We start from the raw sequence: 10,117 nt of genomic DNA, 5'->3' as shown, positions 1-10,117 counted from the left end.
TATCAACTTTTCTTATTAACATTTCCAACTAAAATTTTCAGTTTAACTGAGATAATAAGATCTTTAAGAGGTTGCCAAGTAAATGGATCCTTTTGTAGTAATACTAATACAGAGGAGGGAAAACCAGAATTATTACATTTTATTTCACATAAAAGGTATCTCTTTTTCTCCTATCTCTCATTTTGTATCCTCCAGGAAGCTACCTTTAAGCAATAAAATAAAATTGAATTATTTCTTATTTATGTCTCTTCTTTTCACACTTACTAAGGCATTGTTTCCATTGTTTCGGCTCTATATTCCTCAAGAAATACCTAGTCTTTGTATCCACTTAAAATCTGATATTCCTTCATCCCTGTATCATTCACTTATTTTTTTTTATTTTTAAAGATTTTACTTATTTATTTGACAGAGAGAGCACAAGCAGGGGGAGCAGGAGAAGGAGAAGCAGGCTCCCTGCTGAGCAAGGAGCCCAGTGCAGGGCTTGATCCCTAGATCCTGGGATCATGACCTGAGGTGAAGGCAGATGCTTAACTGACTGAGCCACCCAGGCGCCCCTCCATTCACTTATTCAAAACCTATTCAACTTTTCTATAGTGTTGTCAGACTCTGTGCCTTTTTTGCATACATTATGAACAAGGCACCATCCTTTCTATAAGGGAAGAAAGACAATATGAAAGCCACCTGTTTCAACAATGAGTTAAAATAACCCAGGGTAAATGTGCTCACACAGTGATATACATAGTGCAGCACTAATAACGTAAGTGACAGCAGTCAGAGAAATGGAGGTTAGGGAAGATCTAACAACATAGAAATTCTTGAGCTCTGGCATGAAGAATGAGTTTGCCCCTTTGCCAGAGAGGCGTGGCTGGGTATGTACTGCAAGGAAAGAAAACAGCATTTCTTAATAAAGGCAGGGAAATAATAAATTGTATAGAACAGTTATATTAAAACAGGATTGCATTTTTACTTCTGCTTCTAGGAAGACAGAGTAAACGTACTTTACCTACTTTACCTACTATTCCTTCTATACACATGTCTACATGATGAGATGAAGTGGAGTGAATGATGCAAGTATTGTGATGCAGCATTAGGCTACTACTGACCTTCAGACAGTATGTCAGGAGGAAGGTCACCTCCCCACTTCTGGATTTCGGTTGACAACGGGTAACTGAAACTGTAGAAAGCAAAACCACGGAAAAGGGGGACTCCTGTTGAAAGGCAAATTGAAAGAGAAAAAAGAGTCTTATTTATTTCACAATAATTCTCTGCCTTGAATCAATTCAAGATACAAAGGAGTTTGCCTTCCTACTGATTATATCAATTTTTAAATTGCACTTATTGCTATTTTTCTCTTATTCAGAAAGATTTATTGAATGTCTGTTATATGCCAGGAACTATTCTCAGTAGAGCAATAAAAAAAACAGGAAAATTTTTCATATTCATGCAGCTCAAATTCTAGCTGGAAAGATATAGGAATAAACAAATAGTGAAACAAACAAGCGAAAAGGATGTCAGAAGGCATAACTACTAAGGGGATGGCTAGTGAGATATACATGGAGAGTTGTTATTTTCATTGGGGTAGTCAGGGAAACTGACTTATCCCAAGATTAATGCATGCTGACAGCAGGAAATTTTAACGAATAAAGATGAACAAAATGAAAGACTGAAATATCTTTTGTTTTATGACCCTGGGATAGATAGCCTATGTTAATATTGTATTTTGACTACAGTGAACATCCATAATTATTTCATGAGTCTAATTTCAAATGTCAGTCAATACCATTACAAAATTGTCATAATTTGGGGCACCTGGGTGGCTCAGGTCATGATCCCAGGGTCCTGGGATCGAGCCCTGCATCAGACTCTCCGCTCAGCAGGAAAGCCTGCTTCTCCATCTCCCCCTCCCCCTGCTTGTGTTCTCTCTCTCTCTGACAAATAAATAAATAAAATCTAAAAAAAAAACCATTGTCATAATTTTTTCTAGTAAGTTATTACCATTGGCATTGGATGGGAGTAACCACTTCTTGAAATACTCATTAACATTGGTTATTGCCATTCATCAATATATGATGAATCTGACTTATATTTTTTTAGTTTTTGTCATCAGCATAATCATGCCATTTTGTCTTTAAAACAGTATGGGGATGTCTGGGTGGCTCACTCGGTTGAGCAGCTGCCTTTCACTCAGGTCATGATCTCAGGGTCCTGGGATCAAGCCCCATATCGGGCTCCCTGCTCAGCAGGGATCCTGCTTGTCCCTCTCCATCTGCTCGTGTGCTCTATCTCTCTCTCTCTGCTCTCTCTCTCAAATAAATAAGTGAAATCTTAAAAAATAAATAAATAAATTTAAAAAAAACATAGCATGCATTGTGTGATGGAATATATGTTCATCCAACTTATAGAACTATTTTAAAGGACAAGGGGATGACGTTTTCTCACAGTATGCTAGAATGGTAGTATACTGCCTTGTATCAATAGCGCATGTATGGCACAAAACCTCAGTTACCCTTTGCAGAGCGTTGGCACATTTTAAATATTTTTTTATAGCTTTACTGAGATATAATTGGTGTATAATAAACTACACATATTTAGCTGTACAATTTGATAAGTTGTGACATTTGTACAAACCCAAGTAATTATCACCACAATCAAAATAATAAACATTTCTATTATTCTCAAAGTTTCTTTTGGCCCTTTCATAATCTAAACCTCATCATATAACATCATTCACTTCCCAGGATAACATTTATTTACTTTCTGTCACTCTAGATTTGTTTACAATTTCTAGAATTTTATATACATTGAATATTATGTACTTTTTTCTTTTTGTCTCATTTCTTTCATTCCTCACAATTATTTTGGGATTTATTTAAGTGTTTGAATGTACCAATAATTTGTTTCTTGTTTGTGTTACATATGAATATAATACAATTTGTTTATCCATTCATTGATTAATGAACATTTGGATTGTTTTCAGCTTTGGCCATTATTACAAATAAAGTTGTTATGAACACTCATGTACAAATATTTTTGTGGCTGTATTTTTCATCCATGCAAAGTAAATATCTAATTGTTGGGTGGTATGGTAGGTACGTTTAGGTTTTTTTAAAAACAGCCAAACCGTTTTTCCTATTGGTTGCCTCATTGTACCTTCCCACCAGTTTTGGAGTCACCTTGTTATGGCAGCTCTGTGGCACGTTAAGTCACGGTTCACACCGTATAGGAATTGAGACACTTAAGAAAGAGAAATATCAAGGTCAACTTCAGCAGTATGAGAAGCTATACGTTTAAGTTCATTTTATCATAGTCTTGCTTCAAGTTGGTGCTAGGCAACTTTTGAGAGAGACTTCTACCCAGGAACTGAAAGATCAATCTGGAACAGTGGAATACTCTACCCTCAAGTTATCTAACCGTCCTTGGTGCTACCCCTCAACAAACAAGGACACCTGCACATGAAAGTTCAGGAGACACAGGCTGATGACCTCTTGCTCCTGTCTCTTTTTCCTCTTTCCTTTCCCCAAATCACTCATAGATGGGAAAGGAGCTATATCATTGCACTTTACCCCATGCTTCTGAAATGTTTCCTAAAGTCTCTGCTCCATAACAGAAAGCATTCTCATTAAGCCATATCTCCAGCTCGTTCTGATAGTACCCTCCCTCCATCAGAGACAACCACCATCATGAGTTTGGTGTGTACGTTTCCTAATAATATTTTATACTTTACCATGAATAATATATACATATATACATGAGCAGTATACTCAATTGTTGCATATAAGAATTTAAAATTTCTTTATTAAGAATACATAAAGGTATGGGAGTTAGATGTCCTTTTTCTGTTCTTTTAATGGTTACCAATAACAACTAATAGACATACTTACAATAATATTTTAGTAAAACATTCTAAAGTAAATCAGCATATCAACCCCCAAAGAAAAGGATCTTACTAAGCTTTAACCTTTCTTTGAACTCCCAATTCCTGTCCCAAAACATGTTAAGTATGAATGTATTTATTATTTTATTTTAGGGCCCTTTAATTTTTTCAAAGTGTTTTATGTGGTGCTCACCTTTCTTTCTAGAATCCCACTCCTTCTGCCTGGGGTTATTTTTCTTCTTGGTATAATATCGATGACAGTCTGTGGAGTGATTGAAGAAAAAACACTTCAAAAACATGTTCATTTTATTTAAGCTTGTTTTAAAGTCCAAAAATGATAAACACATTCATAAAAATTATTCAACAGTACTGCTACTCTGTAGCATATAAAACCAAGAAGCAAAGGTATATAATCTTAAACATATGTTTAATAGTCCTTGTTTCAGGATTCAATATTAAGTAATTATTATTTATGTATGTAAAGATTATCCATGAACTCTTCTGAATATTATACAAAATTTTTGAATTACTGAAGAATTTAGATATTGTGTTTAAGCTCGGAAGTGTAAAGCATAATCACTGTTATATAAAAGCATCTGTCATTATTATGATTCAATTTACACGAACGTAAATTAACATTTTTCATAAACTTAAACATCGTGTAGATTTTAAGATATATTACAAAGCTGTAGTAACCAAAGCAGTATGGTACAGGTACAAAAACCCACAGAGCAATGGAACAGAATGGAGTCCAAAAATAAACCCACACTTTTACGGTCAATTAATAAATGACAAAGAAGGCAAGAATATGCAATGGGAAAAAGTCTTTTCAACAAATGGTACTGGGAAAACTGAAAGAATGAAACTGGACCACTTTCTTATACCACACACAAAAATAAACTCAAAATGGATTAAAGACCTAAATGGGAGACCTGAAACCATAAAATTCCTAGAAGAAAACATAGGCAGTAATCTGTTTGAAATCAGCCCCCATAAAAACACTTTTCTAGATATGTCTCCTGAGGCAAGGGAAGCAAAAGTAAACTACTAGGACTACACCAAAATAAAAAGCTTTTTTTTTAAAGATTTATTTATTTATTTGAGAGAGAGAGAGAGCACAAGAGGAATGGGCAGAAGGAGAGGGAGAGAGAGTCTTAAGCAGACTCCATGCTGCCTGTGGAGCCAGAAGCAGGGCTTGATAACTCACAACCCTGAGATCATAACTGGAGCTGACACCAAGAGTTGGATGCTTAACCAACAGGTACCCCCAAAATAAAAAGCTTTTGCATAGCAAAGGAAACCATCAACAAAACAAAAAGACAAACTTCTGAATGGGAGAAGATATTTGCAAATGATGGGTCTAATCAGGGGTTAATATCCAAAATACACATATGAAAAAAAACTTATAAAACTCAGTACCAAAAAACAACTAATCCAATTAAAACATGGGCAGAAGACTTGAATGGACATCTTTCCAAAGAAGACATACAGATTACATGAAAAGATGCTCAACATCACTAATCATCAGGGAAATGCAAATCAAAACCACAATGAGATACCACCTCACACCTGTGAGAATGGCTAAAATAAAAATCACAGGAAACAACCAGTGCTGGAAAGGACATGAAGAAAAAGGAACCCTCAGGCATTGTTGGCGGGAATAGAAATTGGTGCAGCTGCTGTGGAAAACAGTATGGATGTTCCTTAAAAAATTAAAACTTGAATTATCATATGATCCAGTAATTCTACTACTGGGTATTTAACCAAGGAAAATGAAAACGCTAATTCAGAAAGATATACACAACCCTATGTTTACTGTAGCATTATTTACAATAGCCAAGATATGGAAGCTGCCTAAGTGTCCATCAATAGATGAATGGATAGGGGCACCTGGGTGGCTCCGTCTGTTAAGCGGCTGCCTTTGGCTTGGGTCATGATCCCAGGATCCTGGGATCGAGCCCTGTGTCAGACTCCTTCCTCAGTGGAGAGACTGCTTTTCCCACTGTCTGTCGCTCCACCTGCTCTCGCTTTCTCTCTCTCCCTCTCTCTCTCTCTGTCAAATAAATAAATAAAATCTTAAAAAAGAACAGAATAAAACAAAGAAATGTTAGGATAAGATTTCTGTGTTAGATATGAAACTACCTATATCTAATATGATCACAGACAATAATCTTCTGTGTTATCTGCTCTACCGGACAGACATTATTTGCTTCTTTTCCAGACAGAAATCACAAGTTAACCTTTCGCTCCTTCAGAGTTGAAAACTGCCTAACTAGACAGTCAAGCCAACACTGCAGTGAAAGAATGTCAGTAATCCTTCTTGGCTATTTCAAGTTTAAAATAATTTTCTGGCTATTACATATAATAAGTCTCAAGGTTTTATCAGACCTCAATTTACTTCTAGTGGTCTCAACAGTACTTGAATTCCAAGACCTTATATAGAAGAAAAATAAATCCCATGACAGTTAAGGCATATTTGAAACTCTATGGTAGTGGACTAAACTGATATTTTTTATAATATGGTTAGTTTGTTAAGCCTTAAAAAAATTCCATTCCAAAGCCAGGTAAATTTGTATTTAGAAAGCTTTAATAGTTTGTCTGGACTACATGGTCTTTTTCATCATTTGGGTAACAAAACAAATAAATGTCCTAAAAAATTGCTTCACTAGAGAGATTAAAATGATGAGTTCTGTTATATTCAAATTGTAAAGTTTCATTTCTAGAGTAGCTTTTACCTATAGTAATCTAACATCAGGGCTTTTGCTTAAATGACTATATCTGCCAGAAAATCTCAATGAAGCTTTATGCAGGGATTAGATAAAAGAAATTATGCCAGATGATTACAGTTTTTGATGGTCCATTCTTAATATCTGAATATACTTTCTTTAGCACCATATCATTTGAATTGATATTACCACTATATTACATGTTAACTAATAATTTAATTCAATTTATTAGACTAATTTATTTCCATTAATGTTCATAAGCCAACATTTTTTTTTTCTAACACTGGCAAATACTGAACACTATAATGCCTAAAAACCTCTCTTTCTATTCCATGTAATGAATTTCTTTATCCCTCTTACCCTTGGTATTAATATGAACATCATAGGAAATTTAGATGTCTTCTGCCCTCATCTTCAATACAGTGTGAAATTATATAGGTATTTCCAACACCCTATTTGCTAGCACCTAATGCTATTTTTTTTTTCCTCTTTCCAGTTAATGGGCTCTTGCTCTACCTGGTGAATAAGTAGAGAATACAAATAGTCAGGCCCCAGCTGTACCACTCCTTTTGTGGATAGAGTCCCAAATATTGTAACTTTCCTTATCCTTGTCAAAAATATATCTGATTTTGTTTCACTTCTTCAGAGAATCTGTTTTCCAGAAGATATGTTAATAGTTGCTGATATATTAACTCACTGTCTTCTAAAAACACATATTTCAATAAAGACCTCAATGGAAACAGTACCTCTAATGGAAGTTCAGGTTTCACTAATAATGAACTATCAAAAAGAGAATTTAAGAAAATTCCATTTACAATTGCATCAAAAAGAATAAATGCCTAGGAATAAATGTTACCAAAGAGGTAAAAGACCTGTACTCTGACAACTGTAAGACATCAGTCAAAGAAATTAAAGACACCAACAAATGGAAAGATATACCATGATCATAGATTGTAAGAATTAATATTAAAACATCCATAGCACCCAAAGCAACTTAAAGATTCAATGCAATGCTTATCAAAATACCAATGGCATTTTTCACAGAACTAAAATAAATAATCCTAAACTTTGTATGGAACCACAAAAGACCTGAAAAGTTAAAGCAATCTTGAAAAAGAACAAAGCTGGAAGTATCACACTCCTAGATTTCAAACTACAGTTCACCTTTGAACAACATGGGGGCTGGGGTGTCACCCTCCCGGTATGGTCAAAAATCCATGTATACCTTTTTAAAAATTTTTTTATTTATTCATTTGAGAGAGATGAAAGAGAAGGAGCAAGAGAACGAGCAGGGGGGAGGCTCAGAGGGAGAGGGAGAAGCAGACTCCCCACTGAGCAGGGTGTCCAATGCAGGTCTCAATCTCAGGACCCTGGGATCAGGACCTAAGCTGAAGGCAGATGCTTAACCAACTTAGACGCCCAGGCGCCCCCATGTATAACTTTTGATCCCCAAAACCTTAACTAAATAGCCACTGTTGACTAGAACCCTTACTGGTAACATAAACAGTCAATTAACACATATTTTGTATGTTATATGTATTATATACTCTATTTCTACAATAAAATAAGCTAAAGAAAAGAAAATGTTATTAAGAAAATCATAAAGAAAATACATGTATAGTACTGTATTTATTGAAAAAGAAATCTGCATATAAGTGGACATGTATAGTTTAAACTTGTGTTGTTCAAGGATTAACAAAGCTACAGTAATCAAAACCGCATGATAGTGGCACAAAAACAGACACATAATTCAATGGAACAGAACAGAGGGCCTAGAAATATACCCATACATATATGGTCAATTAGTATATGACAAAGGGGACAAGACAGTCTCTTCAGTCAATGACATTGGGAAAACTGGGCAGGCTACATGCAAAAGAATGAAATTGGACCACTTTCTTCCACCAACACAAAAATAAATGCAAAATGGATTAAAGACCTAAATGTAAGACTTGAAACCACAGAAATCCTAGGAACAAAACATAGGCAATAAACCCTTTTAGCAATATTTTGTGGACCTGTCTTCTCAGGCAAGGGCAACGAAAGCAAAAATAAACTATTGGGACTGCATCAAACTAAACAGCATTTGTACAGCAAAAGAAACCATCAAGAAGATTAAAAGACAACCTACTGAATGGGAGATGATACATTTGCAAATGATATATCCAATGAGAGGTTAATATCCAAGATAAAAAACTACTATAATTCAACATCAAATCACCACAATCTGATTAAAAAATGGGCAGAGCACCTGATAGGCATTTTGCAAAGAAGACATACAGATGGCCAACAGACACATGAAAAAATACTCAACATCACTCTTCGTCAGGGAAATGCAAATCGAAACTACAGTGAGATATCACCTCACACCTGTCAGAATGACTAGTATCAAAAAGACAAGAAATAACAAGTGTTGGAGAGGATGTGGAGAAAAGGGAACACTTAAACACTGTTAGTGGAAATGTAAACTGGTGCAATCACTATGGAAAACAGTATGGACATTGTTCAAAAGATTCAAAATTGAAATACCATATAATCCAGCAATTTCACTTCTGGGTATTTATCTGAAGAAAAAAAAAAAAACACTAGCTCAAAAAGATATATGCACTCTACGTTCATTGCCTCATTATATATAATAGTCAAGATATAAGAGGAACCTAAGTGTTCTCCAATAGATGAATAGGTAAAGAAGCTGTGGTACATATATACAATGGAATATTATTCAGTCATAAAAAAGAATGAAATCTTGCCATTTGCAACAACATGGATAGACCTAGAGAGTATTATCCTAATAAGTCAAAGTGGAATAAGTCAAAGAAAGACAACTACCACATGATTTTACTTACATATGGATTCTAATAAACAAACAAGCAAACAAAACAAACAGACTCATAAATACAGAGCACAAACCAGCAGTTACCAAAGCAGAGGTAGTGGAAATATGGGTGAAAGAAGTGAAGGGAATTAAGAAGTACAAACTTCCAGTTATAAAATAAATAAGCCACGGGGATGGATGCAAAGTACAGCTTAGGAAACACAGTCAATAACACTGCAGTAATATTGTATGGTGATGGATGGTAACATGGTGATCACTTCATAATGTATATAAAGATCAAATCACTATGTTGTACACCGGAAACTAATATAATATTGCATGTCAACTATACATCAATAAATTTTTTAATTCTTTCATTTTTAAGAATAAAAAAACCCCTCAGGTTTATTAGTTTCAGGGCTGCTATAACAAATTGACACTGATTGGGGGGTTAAAACAACAAAAATTTATTCTCTCACAGTTCTGGAGGCTAGAAGGTGTTGGCAGAGCCATACTCTTGCTGAAGGCTCTGAGGAACATGTTCTGTGATGTTCTTTACCTTCTGGTGCACACCAGCAATTTCTGGTGCTCTTTGGCTTACTGATGTATCATTCTAAACTCTGTTTCCCTCATCTCATGGCATTCTCCCTGTGTGTCTCCTGTGTCATTTCTCCGCTTCTTATAAGGACACTAGTCATACAA

Source organism: Mirounga angustirostris, unplaced genomic scaffold (assembly GCF_029215605.1).
Source record: "Mirounga angustirostris isolate CCGP_5_RB_7025 unplaced genomic scaffold, mMirAng1.0.hap1 SCAF_3, whole genome shotgun sequence".
Taxonomy (NCBI): domain Eukaryota; kingdom Metazoa; phylum Chordata; class Mammalia; order Carnivora; family Phocidae; genus Mirounga; species Mirounga angustirostris.
This window is presented reverse-complemented; position numbering follows the sequence as displayed.